Source organism: Triturus cristatus, chromosome 3_2 (genome assembly GCF_964204655.1).
Source record: "Triturus cristatus chromosome 3_2, aTriCri1.1, whole genome shotgun sequence".
Classification (NCBI taxonomy): domain Eukaryota; kingdom Metazoa; phylum Chordata; class Amphibia; order Caudata; family Salamandridae; genus Triturus; species Triturus cristatus.
In genome coordinates, this window is record NC_140584.1 from 526,642,288 (window position 1) to 526,655,045 (window position 12,758).

Consider the following 12,758-nt stretch of genomic DNA (forward strand, 5'->3'; position numbering starts at 1 on the left):
TTGCAATGCTTTGTATGCTGAATCTGTAATGTATATAAGTGTGGTTCTGTCAAGGAGCCAGCAGTCTTCCTCGGCACACCTGATGGGTGAGGTTCGATGAGGCTCCTCTATGTAGAGTTCTGTTGTGGCCAATAAACGCTTGAACCTTCTACGTTGCCAACTGCTTATTATTGACTTGATATTGCGGGCCACTGGTAAGTGTGGCCTTTGGGATTACTATTAGATTACTTCACATGTGACAAGGATAGAAGAAAGAACAAAAATGCCCTTGATTGTACCCTGTCCATTTCATACCCAGTATTGCATTTGGTTCATTGCCAAGTTGGAGGAGGAAATTACAAAACAGAGAAAACGGAGAAATATTTTCTGGGAAGGTTTTATTGGACCAGGGTCTATAGTGACATAAAGAAAGTCTGTTCCCCCTGTCAGCGGTGCCAAATGATCAATCTCTTGGGAGTCATTAAAGCCCCTCCTACAATCCCTACCTGTTATTGATATTAAATTCCATAGGATAGGCATGGACCTTGTGGGACCCTTATTGCCGTGCACTCGGGACACCAATTGATATTGGTATTTGTATCCTATGCCGCCTGTTATCCTGAGGCTATACCATTAACTAGCATGACCTCCACTTTGATCTCCCAATCCATGATTACTGTCTTTTCCCAGGTTGGCTTTCCTAGAGAGCTATTGACAGATTAGGGCCCCTATTTATGTCAAAGCTGATGGCCCAAGTTTGCAAAATACTGGGGGTTCAACAAATAAGGACATTAGTGTATCATCCAAAGATGGAGAGTCTGGTGGAACGATATAACAGTGGGATTAAAACTATATTAAGGAAGATGATTAACGAAACTGGGAAAGACTGGGATAAGAAAATCTCCTTGGTCCTCTATACCATTCAATGCTATACACAGACCTCAACTGGATTTTCCCATATGAATAGTTATTTGGTCAACAGTCATGTATACCTTTTGACATGGCAGCGGAACACTGGGAGAAGGAGACAGACAAGAGTAGAGACTTACTAGAGTATGCAACTGACCTAAAAAATAAATGTTACCTGCCTTCTGGGATCAAGTCTAAGAAAACTTGTGAAAAGCTCAAGAATGTTAGCAGGTATCTTATGATCGATGCTGACAGCTGTAGGAGTTTGGGCAAAGAGATCAGGTCCTTGTCCTCCTTCCTTTGTCTCACAACAAGTTATTTGCTAAGTGGCAGGGCTCTTATACTGTTATGGAGAAGATTACTCCTATCACTTATAGAGTAGCTGTTCATCATAAACCTTGAGTAACTCAGAATTACCATATACATTTATTTTAAAAATGGGAAGCTTCAGAAGTTGTAGCTCCACAAGGGAATGCCAACTGTGTGTGTCATGTATTTGCATCTATTAGATAGTTCTTGCAGTCCAGTTGGGGTGCAAGCTGAGGTCCACACAGTAAAACTAGGCCCACAAATACAACCTGACCAAGAAACAGAATTGAGAACCCTTATTCAGAAATACACGCCCTTATTATCTGGAAATCCAGGGAGGACTGATCTGGTCCACCATGATATAATTACAGATCACTCACAGGTCACAAAACTCTGTTCCTATCGGATTCCAGAAGCCCAATGTGGATGGTAAAAAGAGAGGTGGAAGAGATGTCAAAGACAGATATCATTGAGCCATCCCAGAGTACTTAGTCTTCCCCAATTGTATTGGTTCCTAAACCAGATGGAAGCTTAAGATTCTGTATTGATTTCTGGAAGCTCAATAGTGTCTCAATGTTTGATAGCTAATCCATGCATCGGGTTGATGAGTTAATGGATAATCTGATTACTGCCAAAATTAGCGCTAAATTGGACTTGAACAAAGGGTATTGGTAGATACCCTGAGAAGGATAACCAGGGAAAAGACAGCATTTGTGATTTCCTCTGGACTATATCAATTCAAGGTACTTCCCTTTGAATTACACAGGGCTCCCACCATATACACGTAATAGGGCAGTGTTGATACAGCAGGGGATGATTTCACTGGGAAGGAACATTAGCAGTCTGGTGTGAACGGCTGAAGGCAACCAGAAGAGGAAGGTCAAGACCGGATTTAAGGATGTAGATCGCCCAATAGAGGTTGTTGGCATCAAGGAAGGAGTGGAGGAAGAAGGCCAGAGGAGCGTGACAGAGAGTGTCGCAGAGGAACTGAGTGAGGGAGAACTTTTCATGGAGGAACAGGATGGAGTGCAAGACGCGATGGTTCAGATGAGCAAGGGATTTAGAGAACCAGAAAGGAGGAGGTACTGTGGACGGGGGCACCGGAACCCTAAACCGTGGTCGAGGCTGCAGGCAAGTGGCTAGGGTGTGGTTTTGAAGGTTGCTTGACTGGTGGGAAGCAACAGGTGGAAAACAGGAGCCTGGGAGTTAAGGGAACTGTTATTACCCCACCTTCCATACTAGAGATACGCCCAGTCGTGGATAGGTTTTAGATTCTTTATTAACCAATATTTTGAGCAGCTATCACAGGCTCTTAGATCATTCCCTACAAAAGGCAAAGTTCTCCCCTCTGACTTACCCTCTGTAACAGTGGATATTTCAGGCAGGTCCTGTCTTCCCATCCTCTCCAGATGCAGATATGAGGTGACTTGTGGCCCTCAAAGCAAACCATAAAAGGGACACAAAATCAATAACAAAGCCAATGCCCTTTTTGGGTATCGTAAGTACTATGCCATCACCGTGTCTTTGAAACAACTGGTGAGTGCTTTCTTTACAAGTGCTCTTGCCTTCCCAAGTGACCTGCTGTGGTGATTGTATACCACCCCCACCACCTCCTTAAAACAAACATACCAACAACTGGGACTTGCCTGAAGCCACAACCCTCCAGGTTCATGGCAACTGAAACCACATCATTTGGTTCCTCTCTGGGACCCATGGACTCTGGAGCAGTGCTGGTACAGCGCTTTCCCTGGTTTGCGTCCTTTCCACCTCCGTCCTCTCTACACCCATCCTTTGTGTCTCCTTCTTCGTCCACTCCACGCCCGTCCTTGTCATCTCCTACCAAGTTCTCCTCCGGCAGGTCTCAATCCATTCTTTCTGTGCCTAAGTGCTTCCGCCACAGCACATGTAGGGATCTGCCATCTCCAAAACACCCGCATCACCAAAGCATGTTGCTCCTTTCATTATGGTGCCAACTTGCTCCTGTGGCCCTGTGACATTCAGTCAAGCACCTGGAGATCTGCAGCTCTCTCCACTCGGGGCTAAGGCAACGGCCATCTAGGAATACTCTGGCATGGTGGTAGCCCAACCTTAGGAACCAAGGACCCAAACAGCTAACATTTGCATCACAATTTGTGGAAAGGATGGAGGACTGACAAACTCACAGAGGCCATAGTGGTGACAGTGGCACCTGATGCTGTGCTTTTGGGAGGGAAAAAAGTGTGTTTTTTCATTTGCCCCAAGGCACACACCTTCAGTAGAAAAGCAGATGAGGAGTTCGGATTAACCAGGGATTACTTACTTTGTGTGGAAAAATCCTGAAATATATGAAATATATTGTCATTCAATATTCTTATAAGTAAACAAACGTATATGGGTGAACTACAACTGCTGTGGTGTTTGTGGTCCCTTAACATGCGGTTAACTGCAAAAGCAAGTTTATTGTCCACTTTTGCATTTATTAATTGTATTAATGCCTCTCAATCTTTGATTTTGTGTTTTCCTCAGTACAGCCTTCAGATTTGGTGAATGTTAGGGAGGACCAAACCCAATATATTACAAATTGTGCTCACAACCAGGGATTCGGCATTGTATAGGCATGCTGATCACACCTTATAATCAGTACTCTCCTTCTCTTACCATGGGGAGGGTCAATTGTCCTCCAAATAGGGTCCACTCCTCCTGTCCATTAGCAGAAGGCAACTGATTGTTTAGTTTTATAATCCCAGCTCTTCACAAAAGAAGGCAGAGATCTATATTCTCTGAGAGCAATCTTCAAGGAATTCAGAGGAATACTGTACCTGTTCGCATAGCTGATTGTACAGGGATTTCAATATTCATTCATGTGGTAAACATTTGACAAATTTGGAAAGATCCTTTAATGACTCACAATAATAATAATTTATTGGCCACATGTATTAAGCATTTTTGCGGTCTGAAACTGCCAATCAGTCCGTTTCCGACCGCAAAAATGCTTTTACATATGCATGAAACACAAATTGCGATTCGGTAACACTTTACCGAATCACAATTTGTGTTTGCGATTCAGTATTTGGAAGGGGTGTGTTTAAGGCGTCCCTTCCAAATACCGAATTTGAATGGGACGCATGAATGTTTTGTGACTGAATTACGGGTGCAAAACATTCATATTTTACAGGCTCTTTGGAGGAAGTCGTAACCCCTTCACAAATGGGAAGGAGTCCTCAGGGGGCCCCTTCCCCTTTGAGAAAGGAAAAAAATATTTTTTAGGAGCAGGCACCACTGCCTACTCGTAAAAAATGAAACTGCAAAATTTCATTTTTGCTTATTAAATGCAGCCCGTTTTCCTTTAAGGAAAACGAGCTGCATTAAAAAAAAAGACTGCTTTTTTGTAAAAGCAATACCACACATGGTGGTCTGCTGACCTCAGCAGGCCAACATCCCTGTGATGGTATAAATTCCTAATGGGTCACAAATTGCGACCTACCTCATTAATATGCATGAGGTAGGTCTATTTGCGTCCCATTAAGAATTGCTAATGAAACTCAAAAGAGTTTCATAGATTAGGAATAGCGATTACCTAATTGCGATTCAGCGAAAAGTATTCCTTCAGTATGCAGTATTGGGCTAGGTAATTAATACTCAAATAACTAGTTATAGGGGCAGAGCATAATCACATAATTTCTGATATAGTATATGGGTTCAGTGCTCGACTAAACACACTTCACCAATGCCTTAATCTAAATTTAATTATCAATAAATACTCCTTAGCTGAGCAAAAAATAACACTCATATCATTTATGGACCTTACATCCATGCTCGATAGGATCAACAGAGAAGAGCTCTGGAACATCTGCTCTTACCGGGGGTAGACTCTATAATGTTCTTTTTTTGGAGAGCTGAATAAGAACATGTCCACCTCAGTGAGATACAGCAGAGATGGTAGCACTTCTCCTGCCTTATACATAAAAAAGAGGTTTGGGACAGGGTTGTATCCTTGCCTCATTCCTATTTACGCTGTATATATATATATACATATATATATATATATATATATATATTACCTACTGGCGGTCGCCAGTAGGTAGTTATAGTTAGGACCACGTTTCCATAGGAAATCCGCAACATTCTATTTTGAATAACTTTGGCGCCGGTTGACGAATCCTCGCGAATTTTTCAAAATAGGTGGGGCGCTACGCTCCGCTCCTACCCTGAAAGTCTCGGGGGGATTCGTCAAGCGGGGGCTGAGATAAAAGGGGGTCCCAAAACGCGTTTTTCCCATGCATTTTTCCATAGGACCTTTAGACACAGCTACAGCCCGAACGGCTGAACAGAATTACTTGAAATTTGGCAGAGAGGTAGTCCTCAGGTCAAGGAAGTGCCTTTTGTAGGTTTGGTGTAAATCTGTTCAGTAGATTCTGAGAAAATAGCATTTAAATCAATATATATATCTGAGCCAGCTTACGGTGCGCTTACGGTGCGCTTACCGTACGCGTACGGTGGCGTGCGCGAGCGCGATTCTGATTGGCCCTTAGATCTTAGTAAACATTCGAATCGGTCGAAACCAGGAAGCGGCGGCCGCCATTTTCTCTCTCGCACTCTGAACTAACTATAACGGGGCAATTTCATTGGTTTTTTACGAGTAAAATGTCCAGCTAACTATAACATGTGTGAAACCTATGGTTTTTTCACTGAATTTCTATGGTTTTTTAAATGCTAATTCCTAACTATAACGTGTGTGAAACCTATGGTTTTTTCAGTGAATTTCTAAGGTTTTTTAAATGCTAATTCCTAACTATAACGTGTGTGAAACCCATGGTTTTTTCAGTGAATTTGCAAGGTTTTTTAAATGCTAATTCCTAACTATAACGTGTGTGAAACCCATGGTTTTTTCAGTGAATTTGCAAGGTTTTTTAAATGCTAATTTTTTTTTTTTTGTTCATTTTTTTCAAACATATTTTTAATTTAATTTTCTTTCCTTTTATAAAGACTATGCTTAAATTTTTAAAATCCTTAAATATTTTTTTTTAATATATTTTTTAAAATAAACATGTAAAATTTATTTCCAGATTTTTTTTTTTTTTTTTTTTTTTTTTAGTACGCGTACCGTAAGCTCACGGTAAGCGTACGGTTTACGCAACGTCCGTAATCTATCTACGCTGCTTGCGTATAGTTACGCACTTTGCGTAGCCGCGCGTACTGCGCGTGGGACGCGTGCGCGCTTACGCCACACGCGCACGTTACGCGGAAGTGCCGGGGAGTGACTGTTATGCGCATGCGCGCAAGCGCGTGTCTTTTTTACGCGCACGCGTACTTTTTGCCGTAAGCGTACCGTAAGGGTACCGTAAGCGTACGGTAGGTCATGTGATCTTGAAACACAACTTTTGATTGGTTGAAACTACTTTCAGTTCTAGAACTCTCCTACACCACACCCATTCCCCTCATTTCTGCTTGTGATCCCTTGGGAGAAGGAGCTGGTTTGTCTTTGGGATACGATGGCAGAACAGCAGAGCTCTTCTGAGAGTGAGGCTAGCACTAGCAGCACTGTCTTGAGGCAGAGATCGAGGAAACAAAAGCCTTCTTATGTTTGGGATTATTTTACTTTTCCAGAAGGCCAGCAAAAGGTGAATGCACCCTTAGTTACTTGCAGGCTGTGTAAGCGTGTACTTTCTAGAGGTAATCCTGACAGGAAGTATTCCTTTGGGAATCACACCATGAAGAGACACCTCCAGGATGTACACAGAAGGACACATGGTCATCTTTTTGGAGGTAACTCTTCAGAAAGACGAGCCAGTACATCCACAGCAGCTCAGCCTGGACCATCATCTGCAGGGCTGACTCCTTCTTCTGCAGGTCAGGTGAGCCCTTCATCTGTGGGGGGAGAATCTCCTTTTGCTGGCCCTCTGGAAATTAACCCTCGGTTTGCGAGGGTTGAAGTACGGTGCGCCACTTGTCACGATCTAATTACTTATAGGGAGACCAGTGTTTCCCTGGTGAACAGTAAAATAGATCAGCACACTTGTCGTACCGTCTAATATTCCCAATCTTTCTTTCCTCTGTCCCTGCATGAACACAACGGCTCTTTTAAGAGCCAACCTTACCTTTCATCTATTTTTTACATATGTTTTTTAAAACCTTTTTTTTTTTTTTTTTTTACCGTACGCGTACGGTGCGCGTACCTTTTTTTTATTTTTAAAAAAAAACACTAAAAATCAATTATCACATTACAAGGTCCTTGAGAGACTACAATTATTATTATTGACTTACCATACTCACTCAAAAAAATATTTATTCATTTGTTTTTTTAAAAAATAGTTTTAAAAATGGTTGTAGTTTTCGAAAATTTTCTATATCGATCTGAAAAAAATGAAAAAAGTATTAATATTTTTTTAACAATTTATAATACAGTATACATATTTACATTTTTTTCCCAAAAATATTTTTGCCTTATTTTTGCTGTTTTCAGAATATATTGCATTTCACTATAAATTGTGAAAGCAATTGCATTCATCATTTTACAGCGGGCAAAAAAAAATAACAATCTCAAAGATTGTATTAAAAAAGCCCAGAATCTCTTCTCACTTAAACTTATCATTACAGAAATGCATATTATTCTAAAAAAATATCATCTAAAAACAATACTTATTTCTTTAAAATACCGTCTGATATGTTTGTTTCAGAAGTATAATCACAATATTATATCTCAAATAACTCCAAAATACATCTGATTTCATTTCCTTTAGGCCAAATAGTATTTTTTTTTTTTTTTTTGGAATAAATTTCCAAGGGAAATCCATTAAAATTCTAAAGTTTAATCTGTCCAGATCTCACCGATTCTCTGTAACATTTTGGTTCACGAAAATTTTTTGAATAATTTATTTAGTCCACAATAGAATTGCTTACTTTTCCACATGGCCAAATAGTAATTTTTTAAATCATTTTTGAAAAAATTTCCAATGGCAGTCCAATAGCATTCCAAAATTTAAAATGTGCAGAAGTTACCGATTATCTCTAAATTATTGGTTTTTCAAAATTGTATTAAAAATTAAAAAAGTCCACATTACAATTGGTTATCTTTCCTTTAGGCCAAATGATAATTTTAAAAATATTTTTTCTACAAAATTGCAATGGTAATCCAGTAAAATGGTAAAATTATTTTGTCCAGATCTTGCCAAGTCTCTCTAAAATTTAGGTTTCAGGAAGATTAGATAGGAATTTGCTAAATCAAAAGGCAAACGTTGTTTGAAAATCAATTGGGAATCATTACACAGTGTCCAGCCTTTTTCACATTTTAGATAAACTGTGTAATGTCCAGAAGTAACAGTAGGTCCATCATGGAAAATTATTGCAACAGTTACAAAAGTTTTTCCTGAAATTGATAATTGCTGTCCTGTAAACTTCTTTATTAAAGTATCCAATTTTGAACCATCAGCTCTACATCGTTGCATCATTAAAATTACATACTGTCCGTATTCCCTTAAAATTAATGTTGAAAACATGTCAGAATTACACTCACCACATTTCATGCTATGATTAGCATCTTTAACTAATTTTGCAAAAGTGACTGTTTTACTCTCTGGCAATGTCAAATAAATAAACCTTTCATTATCAACAATAGAGCCACATATATTATAACAATTATCACAACTATGTTCCCATTTATAAGAGAGACCAAAAAAAATGTCAATGGGAACTCCTTCTTCTTCCACTACCTGAAGAAAATACATCAAAAATTCGTGTGCATCTTGCTGTTCATTTTGAGAAAACTGTGTTCGTCCTGAACATACATCTAAAAGTTTTCTAATATCAGTAGCACTTTCTATTTGAGTTTTATCTTTACTCAGCTTTTGAAAAAGGAGACTCAGCTCTGAACAGAATCTTTTTCCCTGATTTACTATTATCTGCTCTTGCAAACTTTCCAGATAAAATGCAACATTCAGCACTACATTAGCGTAGCAGTTGACACCAGAGCTATTTTCAAAATGACATCCTACAACCTGTTCTTCATTGTCCTTTTTCTTTTTGCTTGCAATTACATCACTCCTCTTTTTTTTCCTCTTCTCTATATCTTCATTACAGATATTCTCATTTCTCCTTTTACGAGAAACTACACGTTTCTCCAACACAGGATACTGACCTAAATGAGGAGCATAGCTTCTTCTTAATCTATTATACTCCTTTACACAGTTTGTATCAGCACTAACTTTTGAGTCATCAAAGTCTATCATGAATAAACCTGATAATGTTTTGACTCGTGACAAAGCTACATATGCCATACCTTCTTTGAACACAGTTGAACCAATGTTCACAAATGCACAATCTACAGTCAATCCTTGAGACTTGTGGATAGTTACAGCATATGCTAGAGAAAACGGAAACTGCTTCCTACGTACATATAAGTCTTTCACAAGCATAAAACGAACTGTACAACGACAAATATCTTTAACTTCATCTATCTGATCAAATTTTATCTGTAAACATTAAATTCCTTCTTTTTTCTGATAATTAATAAAACCCACAACTCTTCCCATCGCTCCATTCACTAAGCCTTTCTCAACATCCAAATTTCTCCTTAAAAATACTCTACAGTTCATGCAAACATATAGATTTTTTTCTAATCCTGCTGTTTTGGAGATGTTCTTCTCTAGTGAGTCCAATTTATTTTTCAGTTTGCCTGTTACTGTGACAGTAATTCTTCCATCCTCAATTTTGTCCACTGCTTCCAATTTCCTGATCTCTTCCTTTTCCAATTTCAAAAGCTCCTCATTAAATATTGAGCATTCACGTAGAGTTGGCATTAAGCAGATGACACTTTTGTTTTCTGCAATATTCTTGTATATTTTCTCTGCAACTATTTCTTCCTTTGGAAATAAATTATGTAGCAGCCGACTCTGTAATGCTTTTTTCCCAACTTCTGTGAGTAGTCCAATTCTGATATCTTTCAGAATACTTCCATATTCTTCATCGTTTGCTTGCCTCATATTAGTTGTAAGTTCCTTGTACTCAAAGAAGGACCAAATATTTGTATTTCCAATGCTTCCCAATGACTTCTTCGTGTCTTCATGTGTCACAGTATTAAACACTGGTTGTCCTTTAACTGGAGTAAGTTGCAAAAGATCCCCAAAAACTATGACGTGTTTTCCACCAAATAACACGTCATAGTCTGTCTTCAAAATTTGCTGCATTCTTAAATGCACAAAGGCAAGCATTAAGTTTGATACCATGCTCACCTCATCAATAATGAGAACTTGCATCTTCTTCAATACTCTTGAAACTTCCAAGGATGCTTCTCCAGTTAGCTTGTTGAATTGTATTTTGTTCTCATGCTCCACTGGTAACATTAGCAAACGATGTAAGGTGATTCCTTTTATGTTATATGCTGCTAACCCAGTTGGAGCAGTAACCACACAAGACAAAGTAGAATCCGTTTTTTGCTTTAGGTAGCTTCTGATGACTTTAATTAGGAAACTTTTTCCAGTGCCAGCTTGTCCGCTTACATACATCCTGATTGGATGAAATGATGTGCATGAGCACTCTTTTTTTTCATGTAGAAATCCGTGATCAATTTTGTTTTTGATCTCTTCATAAATGTGTTGCTGCTCTTGATTCAGTTGTCTTTCCAAATTTTGTAAGTCTATAAATTCTTCTTGAGCTTGATTCATAGCCGTTTCCACTTCATTCATGGCTATTGATGCTTCATTTTCAACGATTGGTTGTCCTAGGGGATCTTGACTGAGTGTTCCAGAACTTTGGCTGTCCTGAGAACTGTCTCTAGCTATTTCTGCTGCAATTGTAGTTTCCTGTTCAATTTCTTCATTTAACATTTGCAGATAAGTTGAGAATGTACTGCATTGTATGCTGTCTTTGCAAGCATTAAAAGAATCTTCATAGCTCTGGAATTCTCCCAGTAGTTCATCCTCTGTACGCCATGGTTTAAACAACTGTAAAAGAGCCAAGTAGTAAAATTCTTTCTTGTCGGTAGTGTCGCAACTCAGCTTCCGGTGATTTATCAAACTTCCTTTGGTTTGCTTCACCAAACATCCTTCTTCACCAACAACTTTATATTTTCCACTGTTGATGTCTTCTGCAGCTTTCCGTGAATAAATGTAGTTCTGCAACACTTCATAGAGACACATGTTCTCCAGATGATGACTTCTCTTGGGATAATATGTGTCCAACATGTTTGTTTTCAATATATCTGTACTTTCTGGGTCATTCTCAGCCAAATATTCAATTTCTCCAACAGATTTCAGTACCCGATTTCTCATTGCTGCAAGGCCTAAACTTGCCCAAATTATTCTTCTTGACTTCGAGTAGAGACTTGCAGAAGATAACCTATCTGAACATTCGTAGGATCCAATTTCTCGATGCGATAACATCTTCAAACTGAAACTGTACAGCTTCTTACTGACAGTCTTCTCGTGAGAAATCTCTTCCCACATTTCCTTCAATTCTGTTTTTTCTGATTTCGTAATGTAAGACGTTACATATCGTGCAACAGCAATGGAATTGTCAGCTACATACTGTATATCCATGTTAGCGTTCCACATGGATAAAATGACTGGGTTGTAGTCATTTATATTTTTTGATTCTTCTTTTCTTTTAAGGTTGTAGGTATTCTTAGGTGATTTTCTTGTGATAGTATGTCTCACAGCTGACATAAAACTGTTGACTCTTCCATTTGAAAGAACAGGTCTAGGAAATCCAAATCGACATTTAGTGTAGTATTTTTCTTTGCTCTTGTATTTCCGTCGACAGTATTTTCCACACCGATGACTTTGGAAACGTAGAACTTGCTCCTTTAACTTGTTCTCTTCTGTGCTTTTTGGTATACCACATGTTGCATATTCTTCAATGTAAGATAACACTGCTTCATCAGTATCTGTTCCAAACTTTGGGGCATCCTTGATCCACAGCAGCATATGAATATGAGGAGCACCTCTTGCCTGGTACTCTTTTCTCCAAAAGAAATCCACTACTTCTCCAAGGGGTGGATTTTTTTTATTGCAGATGAAGGACATCATAGCCTCAAATCTATGATTGAAATATCTGCAAACATTAACCGGATCCAATGAGCACAGTTCTCCTGCTGTCTTGTATTCGATGTTTTTAATGTTTGAATTGGCCTCTCGTAGAAAATCCAGTAAATCATCCCAAGCGTACTCGGCACAGCTTAGGGTAAGGAACCATGTTGGTGTTCCTAAATTGCGTAACATGCATTTTAGTTCACCATGGCGTCGGTACCAATATTCATTTGTCCCACGCTGACAAGCCATCAGATTGATCAGTTGTGTTTCCAAATGATCATCTCGGTGCTGCACTTTCTCCATAAAATCCTTAGCAGACACATTTTGTAAATGTACTCCACTTTTTAAAATGTGATTTACTGCATAAGACAGTGCAGACAAGTCGCTTTCAAATAAAAGATGGAACAAATAAGGAATACTTTGTCGAAATCTGGGATCTTCAGCATATAGTCTTGTAGTCCGATACTCTGAAGCTGGAATCTGTTCTGGACGTTCATCGTATCGTCCTCCTTTTCCTTTAGGAAACAGCTGGGGAAAACATCGAGCTTCCAAGCTCTC